Below are 14,227 nucleotides of genomic sequence, written 5' to 3'. Positions count from 1 at the left end.
TCTTCACAAAAAAATACAGTTTTATATCTTTATGTTTGAAGCCTGAAATGTGGCAAAAGGTCGCAAGTTCAAGGGGGCCGAATACTTTCGCAAGGCACTGTATGTTTAGCGGAGATATTCTGTGTATAAAGTGACGCGGGAGGGCAAAAATCATTATGACGTTTGTATCTGTTTTACGAGTGGAGGCAGGCGTTAGATTACGAGCGTTTTCAAATGCAACGTTAAAAACGATGGTTTTGGGAAACAGCTCGGAAGATTAAACAACGCTCCTACTAAGGTTCTAACGATGAATTTTAAGCCTTAAAATGGGCCCTGACCACTAGGCAATCTAACAAAGACCTGTGTTAGACGGGACAATGTATCCTTTATTAGGCTACAGGAAGTCAGTAGAAGGCCTAAATTCACAGAGTTTATGAAAGAAGCCTTGTCTATGTGTCGCAATGCTATAGTGTTGAGCTCAATACATGTTTTTCTGTTGGATTTTGTCTGCGGTCTAGTCTGTTGCCATGTTCAAGACACCTAGGAACTCGGGGGAAACGATCTCTGACTGAGAAGACTCAAACTCGTAATTCCAAATCGGAAACATCGGCATCTTTCTAGAGTTCCGACTTTCCGACCTGAAGATCACTGTCTTCATTATTTGACCTCGTTTTTTCCCCCCTAGTTCCCAGTTTTCTTGAAAGCACCATATATCCTCTCTAGAACATGGTCAATTTTTTTATTTAACCTTTATTTAACTAGGCAAGTCAGTTAAGAAAAAAAATCTTATTTACAATGATGGCCTACCAAAAGGCAAAAGGCCCTCCTACGGGGATGGGGGCTGGGATTAAAAAGTAAAAATATAGGACAAAACACACATCATGACAAGAGAGACCTAAAACAACAACATAGCATGGCAGCAACACATGAAAATGTTTGAACAACACATGAATAAATCCTACAATGCATGAACTCCTGTCTTGTTGCTGCATGTGCACAAACAGCTAAATAACTGAGGCATAGGGCGTAGCCTACCTGCCTAGCCTTCCTGCCTTACCTACTACTGTAAACCATGAACAATGGCATATAATTACATTAATTTATCAACTGAGTGGTTCGAGCCCTGAATGCTGATTGGCTGACAGCCATGGTATATCAGATCATGTACCACGGGTATGACAAAATGTTTATTTTTACTGCTCAAATTACATTGGTAACCAGTTTATAATAGCAACAAGGCACCTCTGGGTTTGTGATATATGGCCAATATACCACGGCTAAGAACTGTGTCCAGGCACTCCACTTTGCGAAGTGCATAAGAACAGCCCTTAGCTGTGGTATATTAACCATATAATGACACCCCCTCGGGCCTTATTGTTTAAGTATACAACGGGTGGGTCTAATCCTTAATGCTGATAGGTTAAAAGCACATTCCATCTGGTGTCTATTCCACAAGTTACAAATGGCTAAATCTATGACATTAAAATGCCTATTTACTCTGTTCTATCTGAGCAATCCACTGTCTCATCAGCCCAGGCACGGAAGTTAGAAACTTGATCTCCACTATAAAAAGCATCTAGACATGATCTCACATTTCTTTTAGACTAACATTTAGTTTTCAACAGTGGAGATATGTATAAACCTTGCTCTTTGTCTCTGACATTTTCAGCATTGTTTAAATTTTCAAATTCGATCTCCAACTGTCCCACAGTAATGAACGTGTAAGGGTCGGGAGTCGGGATGAGAGAGGCAGGCAGCGTTTCTCAGCCAGTCGAAATCATGAATCACCTGGCATCATTTTAATAAAAACAAAGAAATGTCAATTGAAAAAAGGTCAAATGAAACGAAGTGCAGCTCGTTTGCAGTATTTCCAGCTTCAGTTTGAAGTTATTTTGTGTTATCTATGTTGTTGGCTTGCTCCTCTGAACAACAGTGTCCTAACGAGAGAGCACATGTTCTATGCCAGGCGAAATCGTGCCTCATTAGCTCATTGTTATGGGCGTATCCAAATTAATGTCACTAGGAAACAGCTTAAACAAATGCAGCTACTGTTGTTATTCTGTCTGCACTGTTTGATGTGACTATAAATTAGCCGTAGTTAGCTAGCTAGCAAGCAAGTACCCCTTGTATATAGTGTTGTTATTTTTATTTCATTGTGTTACTATTTTTCCTTTAGTTTATTTCGTTTTTAAAAAACTTTTTTCAACTCTGCATTGACGTTAATAAGGGCTCGTAAGTAAGCATTTCACTGTTGTATTCGGTACATGTGACAAATAGATGTTGATTTGATGATGTGATACTGCACAGTATGTGAATAAATAATACTGTTGAAGGTTCTAACCCTTTATAATCTCTCGTGGACAGATCTGACTAAATTACGCAATATTTTTGTTCTGGCCTAACCGAGATTAGCCTGTCTAAAGTTAAGATACAGCAAAATCCAAATGGAAGGGATTTTCTTTATCAGGAAGAACCCTCCAGCAACTGCATGCATTGATGATGACATGTCCTTGATTTAAGTGATAATATCCGAGAAGACGGTTTTTGGTGGACATATTGGCACAGGTGTTGTTAGGCCCAAGACGAAGTCGAAGGTTACCAACATATTAAAATAATGATTGACATATTTTAATTGAAAACTTTATTTTGCTGAATTTATTCATACTATTTCATCCTTCCACAAGACATAGTCCCGAAACAAATTTTGGCGACCCAGTCGTTCGTTCCAAATGTTCCATTGCCATACTGGCTGGCAACGTTCTTATCCCTTGGTAAAGAGTCAATGTGTAGGGGTATGCAAGGGTTCGTCGAGGTGATTGAGGTAATATGTACATGTAGATAGGGGTAAAGTGACTATGCATAGATAATAAACAGAGCAGCAGCAGCATATGTGAAGAGTGTGAAGGAATGTAAATGCATATGTGTGTGTGTGGGGCGTCAATATGCATGTTTTGGAGTTTCAGTGTAGTATGTGTGAGTGTGTGGTTAGAGTCCAGTAAGTGTACATCGAGCCTGTGCAAGAGAGTCAGTGCAAAAAATAAGAATAATAAGAATAAATACAAATAAAATGAGAGGGTCAATGCAAATAGTCAGGATAGCCATTTTATTAAATGTTCAGCAGTCTCATGGCTTGCGGGTAGAAGCTGTTAAGTAGAGCTTTTGGTCCCAGATCTGGCACTCCTGTACCACTTGCTTTTTGAGGATCTGAGAACCCATGTCAAATGTTTTCAAGAATAGGTGTTGTCGTGCCCTCTTCACAACTGTCTTGGTGTGTTTGGACAATGATAGGTCCTTAGTGATGTGGACACCAAGGAACTTGAAGCTCTCGACCGTCTCCAATATAGTCTTGTTGATGTGAATGGGGGCATGCCCTGCCCTCCTTTTCCTGTAGTCCACGATCAGCTCCTTTGTCTTGCTCATGTTGAGGAAAAGATTGTTGTACTGGCACCACACTGCCAGGTCTCTGACCTCCTCCCCATAGGCTCTCTCATCGTTGTCAGTGATCAGGCCTACCACATTTGCATCGTCAGCAAACTTAATGATAATGTTGGAGTCAAGCGTGGCCACGCAGTCATGGGTGAACAGGGAGTACAGGAGGGGACTAAGCACACACTCCTGAAGGACCCCCGTGTTGACGGTAAGCGTGGTGAATGTGTTGTTGCCTACTCTCACGACCTGGGGGAGGCCCATCAGGAAGTCCAGGATCCAGTTGCAGAGGGAGGTGTTCAGTCCCAGGCTCCTTAGCTTAGTGTTGAGCTTGGAAGGAACTATGGTGTTGAACACTGAGCTGTGGTCAATGAACAGCATTCTCACATACAGTGCCTTGCGAAAGTATTCGGCCCCCTTGAACTTTGTGACCTTTTGCCACGTCAGGCTTCAAACATAAAGATATAAAACTGTATTTTTTTGTGAAGAATCAACAACAAGTGGGACACAATCATGAAGTGGAACAACATTTTTTGGAGATTTCAAACTTTTTTAACAAATCAAAAACTGAAAAATTGGGCGTGCAAACAGTCCTCAAGCTTAGCATCCGCTTCCTCGGACCACTTCCGTATTGAGCGCGTCACTGGTACTTCCTTTTCGAGTTTTTGCTTGTAAGCAGGTTTCAGGAGGATAGTTATGGTCAGATTTTCCAAATAGAGGGCGAGGGAGAGCTTTGTATACATCTCTGTGTGTGGTATAAAAGTGATCTAGAGTTTTTTTCCCCATCTAATTGCACATGTGACATACTGCTAAAAATGAGGTAAAACAGATTTCAGTTTTCCTACATTAATGTCCCTGGCCACAGAGATATCATGGCTATCTAAACAGGTTGTGTTGTGCTGCATGTAAAATAGAATATCAATTTTTAGATGAAGAATGAATTACAGAAAATACAGAAGTAAGACGATATGAAAGAGAAGTTAAACAGGCTAGTAACAGGGGTTGCAATTCGGGGGTAATTTTAGAAGAGAGGGTTCAGATTGTCCAGCCGATTTGTAGGGATCCAGATTTTGCAGCTCTTTCAGAACATCAGGTGTCTGGATTTGGGTGAAGGAGAAATGGAGGGGGGGGGGTGCTACAAGATGCAGATTTCTGTGTTAAAAAGCTAGCCTTAGCTTTCCTAACTGACTATGTATATTGGTACCTGACTTCCCTGAAAAGTTGCATATTGCGGGGGCTATACGATGCTAGTGCAGCACGCCACAGGATGTTTTTGTGCTGTTCAAGGGCAGTCAAGTCTGGGGTGAACCAAGGGCTCTGTCTGTTCTTAGTTCTACATTTTTTGAAAGGGTCATGCTTATTTAAGATGGTCAGGAAAGCACTTTTAAAGAGCAACCAGGGATCCTCTACTGATGGGATGAGGTCAATATCCTTCCAGGGCCAGGTCGATTAGAAAGGCCTGCTCGCTGAAGTGTTTTAGGGAGCGTTTGACAGTGATGAGGGGTGGTCGTTTGAACGTGGACCCATTATGGACGCAGGCAATTAGGCAGTGATTGCTGAGACCCTGGTTGAAGACAGCAGAGGTATTTAGAGGTCAAGTTCGTCAGGGTGATATCTAAGAGGGTGTCCATGGTTACCGATTTAGGGTTGTACCTGGTAGTTTCCTTGATCATTTGTGTGAGATTGAGGGCATTTAGTTTGGATTGTAGGACGGCCGGAGTGTTAAGCATATCCCAGTTTAGATCACCTAACAGTACGAACTCTGAAAATAGATGGGGGGCAATCAATTCACCTATGGTGTCCAGGGCACACCTGGGGGCTGATGGGGGTCTATAACAAGCGGCAACGGTGAGAGACTTGTTTCTCAAAAGGTGGATTTTTAAAAGTAGAAGCTTGAATTGTTTGGGCACAGACCTAGATAGTAAGACAGAACTCTGCAGGCCCTCTCTGCAGTAGATTGCAACTCCGCCCCCCTTGGCAGTTCTATCTTGTCGGAAAATGTTGTAGTTGGGGATGGACATTTCAAGATTTTTGGTGGCCTTCCTAAGCCAAGATTCAGACACTGCTAGGACATCAGGGTTGGTGGAGTGTGCTAAAGCAGTGAATAAAGCAAACGTAGGGAGGAGGCTTCTAATGTTAACATGCATGAAACCAAGGCTTTTACAGTTGAGAGTGCCTTGGGAATGGGAGTGGTGCTGGGGGCTGCAGGGCCTGGGTTAACCTCTACATCACCAGAGAAACAGAGGAGGAGAAGGATAAGGGTACGGCTAAAGGCTATAAGAACTGGTCGTCTATTTCGTTCGGAACAGAGAGTAAAAGGAGCAGATTTCTGGGCGATGAAGAATAGATTCAGGGCATAATGCAGAGTTGAAGTCGGAAGTTTACATATATTTAGGTTGGAGTCATTAAAACTAGTTTTTCAACCACTCCACAAATTTCTTGTTGACAAACTATAGTTTTGGCAAGTCGTTTAGGACATCTACTTTGTGCATGACACAAGTCATGTTTTTATTGTTGACAGACAAATTATTTCACTTATAATTCACTGTATCACATTTCCAGTGGGTCAGAAGTTACAAACACTACGTTGACTGTGCCTTTAAACAGCTTGGAAAATTCCAGATGATGTCATGGCTTTAGAAGCTTCTGATAGGCTAATTGATGTCATTTGAGTCAATTGGTGGTCTCCCTGTGGATGTATTTCAAGGCCAACCTTCAAACTCAGTGCCTCTTTGCTTGACATCATGGGAAAATCAAAAGAAATCAGCCAAAATCTCAGAATAACAATTGTAGACCTCCACAAGTCTAGTTCATCCTTGGGGGGAATTTCCAAACGCCTGAATGTACCACGTTCATCTGTACAAACAATAGTACGCAAGTATAAACACCATGGGACCACGCAGCCGTCAAATCACTCAGGAAGGAGAAGTTCTGTCTCCTTGAAATGAACATATTTTGGTGCAAAAAGTGCAAATCAATCCCAGAACAACAGCAAAGGACCTTGTGAAGATGCTGGAGGAAAAAAGTATATTTTTCCACAGTAAAACACGTCCTATATCGACATAACCTGAAAGTCCGCTCAGCAAGGAAGAAGCCACTGCTCCAAAACTGCCATAAAAAAGGCCAGACTACGGTTTGCAACTGGAGAAATGTACTCTGGTCTGATGAAACAAAAATAGATTTGTAGAAGATTCCTGAAAGTAGCTGTGCAGCGATGCTCCACATCCAATCTGACAGTGCTTGAGAGGATCTGTAGAGAAGAATGGGAGAAACACCCCAAATACAGGTGTGCCAAGCTTGTAGTATCATACCCAAGAAGACTTGAGGCTGTAATCGCTGCCAAAAGTGCTTCAACATAGTACTGAGTAAAGGATCTGAATACTTATGTATATGTGATATTTCAGTTTTTAATTTTTAATAAAATAGCAAAACTTTCAAAACCAGGTTTTGCTTTATCATTATGGGATATTGTGTGTAGATTGATCAGGGGAAAAAAACGATTTACTCAAAGGATGTAACCTAACAAAATGTGGAAAAGGTCAAGGGGTCTGAATACTTTCTGAAGGCACTGTAGATAAACCAACCAATAAATGGATATGATCTCATTAACAGAATATCTGAAATCAAACATAATTTGCTCCTCACATCTTCGAGCATCATTGAAAGTTACATGAAGATTACAGTTTTACACCAGAAGTCAGATTATTATGTTTATTAACCTACAGTCGATTTACCAGTGAGTCAATCTAAATTACATAACAAAAAAATCCCCATTAAAATACATCAGTTTAAACTAGAGATATCATGTTTTTTCCAATTGATGGGTCTCAATCCACCGCATCCGACAGTATCGCACCCCCCCCCAAAATTTGTTAAATATGTGTAAAAAATATGAATATATAAACAATATATATCCTAGATTTAGGACAGACACTTCAAAACCTTGTTTCTTTTTTTAATATGTCATTAATGCGTTTCTATGGGATTTAGTAGTAAAGGCCAAAATCGATATTTTATAAGAAAATACATAAAGGTGTCCTAAAATGTCACGCCCTGACCTTAGAGATCCTTATTTATTCTCTATGTTTGGTTAGGTCAGGGTGTGACTCGGGTGGGAAAATCTGTTTTCTATTTCTTTGTTGTTTTGCGGAGTGTGGTTCCCAATCAGAGGCAGCTGTCTATCGTTGTCTCTGATTGGGGATCATATATAAATTGTGATTTTCCATTTGGGTTTTGTGGGGTGTTATTTTCTGTTTAGTGTCTGTGCTTGACGGAACTGGTCGCTTTTGTTTTTTTTTGTTGAGGGGGATTTGTTATTTTTGAGTGTTTCTTGAAAATAAATATCATTAACACTTTCCACGCTGCGCTTTGGTCCACTCTTCCTTCCCATGACGAGTGCCGTTACATAAAATTCTAAATCAAATAGCTAAAAAATCCATAGTATGACCATCTTAAAACAATTCCATATGTCAGCTTAACACCCTTATTCCCCCAATGTCTTAGACTCTAAAGAATTAAAACATTTCACTCAGTGCTATGTTGATCACACATTGCACCAACGATTCCTTCTACAAGAAAGAAAACCGAGTTGTCTTTTGATGGGGCCGGGTGCCCGTGATTCCAATCAGAGTTTAATGAAGCTGAATTTGGTCTTCTTGGTGGGGCCACGAGCAGCAGCCTAGCCATCTGTCAACGTGATTGCATAGCGGCTGGTATCTCTGGAGAGTCATGATGGTACAGATTGGGCTCTGGCCTCCAGTCGGACCACATGCACAGAGCCAGATGGTGGTAGGCACACACACACACGCACACACAACACCAGCACACACACCAGCACACACACTTATTACGAGTCCTTATCTCAGTGCAGGAGTGTAACCATTAGGAGTGTACAACCATTCCCCTCAGGAGCCTCACTCCTCACCCAAGCTGTTCCTCCTCCTACATACACAGACAGATAGGCCCCGTAGCTGGCATGGGTCATGCCAAGAAAGATGATTCACACATCGCTATAATCAACGTTGTTGTTTGGTTTGCATTTCTCTCAAGGCCTAGATGTTCTGAAAATGAATGTGCTGTTTATTTAATATGGTATTCAAACAATTGTAAATAATTGTGACATTTTGTATTATTTTCAGTCCTATCCTAGAATCATGTGTCTGGGATGGAAAAATACTTAGATTTTCATATTTCAACATCCACCTTCTGCACACAGTTATTGAATGTTTCAAGTTTTATTGTCACATGCACAGGATACAGCAGGTGTAAAACAGTACAGTGAAATAAAAACGTACAGTGAAATGCTTAACTTGCGAGCGGTTTTCCAACAATGTACAATAAAGGAAGTAATTTAGATAAGAAATAAAACACGTGAAATGCAAGAAAATAAAAAAGAATCAAGGTCAGTCAGTGCAGTGACGTCACCATTATTACAATGTGCAGGAGTACTGCAGGGATTTAGGAAGGAACACACATGTAAATGGGATAAAGTGGCTGGTAGCAAGACAAATACAAATAAACTCAGCAAAAAAGGAAACATCCTCCCACTGTCAACTGCGTTTATTTTCAGCAAACTTAACGTGTGCAAATATTTGTACACATAACAAGATTCAACAACTGAGACATAAACTGAACAAGTTCCACAGACATGTGACTAACAGAACTGGAATAATGTGTCCCTGAACAAAGGGGGGATTAAAATCAAAGTAACAGTCAGTATCTGGTGTGGCCACCAGCTGCATTAAGTACTGCAGTGCATCTCCTCCTCATGGGCTGCACCAGATTTGCCAGTTCTTGCTGTGAGATGTTACCCCACTCTTCCACCAAGGCACATGCAAATTTCTAGGGGGAATGGCCCTAGCCCTCAAGCTCCGATCCAACAGGTCCGAGACGTGCTCAATGGGATTGAGATTCGGGCTCTACACTGGCCATGGCAGAACACTGACATTCCTGTCTTGCAGGAAATCACGCACAGAATGAGCAGTATGGCTGGAGGCATTCTCATGCTGGATGGTCATATCAGGATGAGCCTGCAGGGAGGGTACAACATGAGGGAGGAGGATGTCTTCCCTGTAATGCACAGCGTTGAGAGTGCCTGCAATGACAACAAGCTCAGTCCGATGATGCTGTGACACACCACCCCAGATCACGACGGACCCTTCACCTCCAAATCGATCCCACTCCAGAGTACAGGCCTCGGTGTAACGCTCATTCCTTTGACGATAAACTCGAATCTGACCATCACCCCTGGTGAGACAAAACCATGACTAGTCAGTGAAGACCAGTCCTGTCTGGTCCAGCGACGGTGGGTTTGTGCCCATAGGTGACATTGTTGCTGGTGATGTCTGGTGATGACCTGCCTTACAACAGGCCTACAAGCCCTCGGTCCAGCCTCTCTCAGCCTATTGTGGACAGTCTGAGCACTGATGGAGGGATTGTGCGTTCCTGGTGTAACTTGGGCAATTGTTGTTGCCATCCTGTACCTGTCCCACAGGTCTGATGTTCGGATGTACCGATCCTGTGCAGGTGTTGTTACACGTGGTCTGCCACTGCAGGGACCCTGGGCATCTTTCTTTTGGTGTTTTTCAGAGTCAGTAGAAAGGCCTCTTTTAGTGTCCTAAGTTTTAATAATTGTGACCTTAATTGCCTACTGTTCTTAAGCTGTTAGTGTCTTAATGACCGTTCCACAGGTGCATGTTCATTAATTGTTTATGGTTCATTGAACAAGCATGGGAAACAGTGTTTAAACCCTTTACAATAAAGATCTGTGAAGTTATTTGGATTTTTACGAATTATCTTTGAAAGACAGGGTCCTGAAAAAGGGACGTTTCTTTTTTTGCTGAGTTTAGTAATAATAATCATAATAAACATTACAGGAACATCGAATGGTCATATGAATTACTATAATCAATCAATCAATCAATTATGTACTTGCATGGTAATGAGTGAGTGTGAGTGTGTGTGATGTGTCAGTGAGTGTGCGAGCATAGGTGCCTTAGTGTGTGCGTATGTGGGTGTGTATACGTGAATGTGAAGCGTGTCAATGTAGGTGTGTGTGGCTATGGTATTGGAGACCTGAGGATGAGCAGGTAGTCAGTTGTGATAGTCTGTGGGAGAGAGGGAGGGCAGTGGTAGTTATCTATTCAACAATCTTACGGCCTGAGGAAAGAAGAGCTTTCAGAGCCTGTTGGTTCGCGACCCGATGCTCCGATACCCTCTGCTGGACGGGAGCAGAGAGAACAGTCCATGGCTCAGGTAGCTGTATTCCTTAGCAGTTTTTCAGGCCTTACTCAGACAACACCTGGCATGAATGTCTTGGATGGCTGGGAGCTCGCCCCCAGTGATGCGCTGGGCCGTCCGCACCACCTACTGTAGGGCCTTGCGGTCACCGGTGGAGAAATTGCCATACTAGGCGGTGATACAGCCAGCCACAATGGTACATTTGATTTTGTCAGCCAAACATATTAGTTATTGTTCTGCTATGTGAGTCATGTTGATATTGACCAAGAAAAGATACAGAAATCCTGGAAACGTGTCAGAAAACCCTTTATTTACTCCTCTATTAGTCTGTTACGGCTGTCAGCAAACAGCTGGCCATCACTGACGATAACTGCTTTCCAGTGGCTCACACCCAAAAATACATCTTGGCTTGGCTCAGGTCCCATGACAATTATGGCCAAATTGATGAGGTTGAGAGGTATAAAACATTCTGGCCTTCAACAAAATGGCCATGAGGGGTGGCTAGCTCTTGGAACAGCATTTAATTTAATTTAATTCAAGCAATACAATGTAATGCAACACTTTACAGACCATCTGCAGATACAGTATTGGCATTCCATTCCACTCTGGGGATATTAAATCATCGGCTTGACTAAGGCGATTCTAAAATCACCAGTCTGTCGACCGCAAATCGCCTGGCTGATATACAGTATAAACCTTTTCAACTGCTTTTTGAGGTCTATAGACAGCTCATACTATCTCCACAGTCTATTGATGACCTGGGTCCTTTGGTTCGTACACAGTAATGACTACTGTAAATAATCACACACACTCCGCATGGACAGTATGGTAATCAATCAGGTGCATGTGTGTCTGTGTGTGCCTGTTCCATGCATGTTGCAGTGTTTTGACACCACCCATAGAGAGCCAGGCTGAGTATGGGAGGAGCACCATATGGGCTGGGACTTCATGGTCTGATCTGTTATCTCTGCTTCTTCTCCATAGGCTCCCTCCCTTGAATAGGAAACCGAGCATGAATGACCTTCAATGTGCTATGATCCTTTGTTTACAACATTAGCCTCCAACTGACAGAAACATAAAAAAATACCTGTATGTAGATGTAGATGTCTGACCAAGATGATAGAGGCCGGTGTTCAGTAAACAATCCCAACCAGTTCAACCCATTATGTTTGGATGTATTTACTTGCTTTGATTCACCTCCAACAACACTCACTCTTGAAGTTTAGAGGAGATGGTACAGTATCAAATGTTGATCGTATAATTCAGATCTTGATGATTGTTGTAAAGAATCCATTTCAGATGGAAACAGTGGTGGAAAAAGTCCCCAAATGCCATACTTGAGTAAAAGTAAAGATACCATCATAAAAAATAACTCAATTAAAAGTGAAAGTCATCCAGTAAAATACTACTTGAGCCAAAGTCTAAAAGTACTTGATTTTAAATATACTTAAGTATCAAAAGTAATGCTAATTTCAAAAATATACTTAAGTATCACAAGTAAAAGTATAAGTCATTTAAAATTACTTACATTAGGCAAACCAGATGGCACAATTTTCTGTTTATTTTTTTATTTTTCGGACATTCAGGGGCACACTCCAACACTCAGAAATCATTTTCAAATTAAGCATTTGTGTTTAGTGAATCTGCCAGATCAGAGACAGTAGAGATGACCAGGGAGTTTATCTTGATAAGTGTGTGAATTGGACCATTTTCCTGTCCTGTTATGCATTCATAATGTAATAAGTACTTTTGGGTGTCAGGGAAAATGTAGGGAGTAAAAAGTACGTAATTTTTCTTTAGGAATGTAGTGGAGTAAAAGTAAAAGTTGTCAAAAATAGAAATAGTAAAGTAAAATACAGATACCCCCCCAAAAAATACTTAAGTAGTACTTTAAAGTATTTGTACACCCCTTGATGGAAAGATTGTAATAATCTGAAAAACTCACAACTCCTAAAAATATAGAATCTCGAGAGCAGGAGATTCAATATTTAACACAGCTAATGGGCCATTCATTTCACAAATAGGGATAATTACTTAATTACCTCAACTAATGATAATGACTTTAATGATTCAGCATTTTGGTTAATTGATCTTGATTGATTGCACACCACCAAACAGGGAAAGAGGATAAACAAGGTAATTTCCTATTCAGCGTCTTTGATCTTATCTGTATAATAAATATTGCTATATAAATTAAATTGATTATTATTCATGGCAATGCTAAAACATATATATTTCACATGTGAAGCTACTCCACCGCCCCTCTCATACTTTCATTGAGCTATATTATTTGGACATTCTGAGCTATGCGGTCTCCATACTCTAGTCTAGCCCCTCGTGAAGGACACAATTGCTGTGAAAGCAACAAATCATCTACAACCTCTAATGAAATATCATTAAGGCCATTATCATTTCATAATCATGAGCTTGTTCCACCCACATCAAAGGCAGTCAGGCTCTGATAAGAGTTAATAAATAATGTATTACCAAGTGGTTCTCGTTCAAAACAATGTTGCATGCCCTTACCTTAAGCCCTATTCTATTTAACAAAGCTACAATATATCGACCTCCTGTAGCCTCTATCATGCCACCTCCCTGTTGTCTGTAAAGAAAAACCTGGCTGCGATAGTTTGTGTGCTGCTAAGTAAATATGTCTCAGTAGGTCCTGGCACAGGTCACTCTCATAGGTCCTGGCACAGGTCACTCTCATGCTCCTCTGATGACACTTCTTCCCCTCTGAATACAGAGTACTAAGAAGAAGTCTAATTCACAACATTCATGCACACAACATGTATTGTATGGGAATAGCTATTGGCCTGGGGGAAAATATCTCATTTTACATAGCTCTGCTCATTTCTTTCTGCTCTTTATATTGTACTATTAGATAAGATCATGTTGGAACGCCTTCCAACTAAATATTAGGAAGGTGTTCCTAATGTTTGGTATACTCAGTGTATATGAGAAATACACTGCTCAAAAAATAAAGGGAACACTTAAACAACACAATGTAACTCCAAGTCAATCACACTTCTGTGAAATCAAACTGTCCACTTAGGAAGCAACACTGATTCACAATAAATTTCACATGCTGTTGTGCAAATGGAATAGACAACTAGGTGGAAATTATAGGCAATTAGCAAGACACCCCCAATAAAGGAGTGGTTCTGCAGGTGATAACCACACACCACTTCTCAGTTCTTATGCTTCCTGGCTGATGTTTTGGTCACTTTTGAATGCTGGCGGTGCTTTCACTCTAGTGGTAGCATGAGACGGAGTCTACAACCCACACAAGTATCTCAGGTAGTGCAGCTCATCCAGGATGGCTCATCAATGCGAGCTGTGGCAAGAAGGTTTGCTGTGTCTGTCAGCGTAGTGTCCAGAGCATGGAGGTGCTACCAGGAGACAGGCCAGTACATCAGGAGACGTGGAGGAGGCCGTAGAAGGGCAACAACCTAGCAGCAGGACAGCTACCTCCGCCTTTGTGCAAGGAGGAGCAGGAGTAGCACTGCCAGAGCCCTGCAAAATGACCTCCAGCAGGCCACAAATGTGCATGTGTCTGCTCAAATGGTCAGAAACAGACTTC

The sequence above is a fragment of the Oncorhynchus masou genome, chromosome 17 (assembly GCF_036934945.1).
Source record: "Oncorhynchus masou masou isolate Uvic2021 chromosome 17, UVic_Omas_1.1, whole genome shotgun sequence".
NCBI classification, from domain to species: Eukaryota; Metazoa; Chordata; class Actinopteri; order Salmoniformes; family Salmonidae; genus Oncorhynchus; species Oncorhynchus masou.
The sequence above is the reverse complement of the archived record's forward strand: the minus strand, read 5'-3'. Positions refer to the sequence as shown.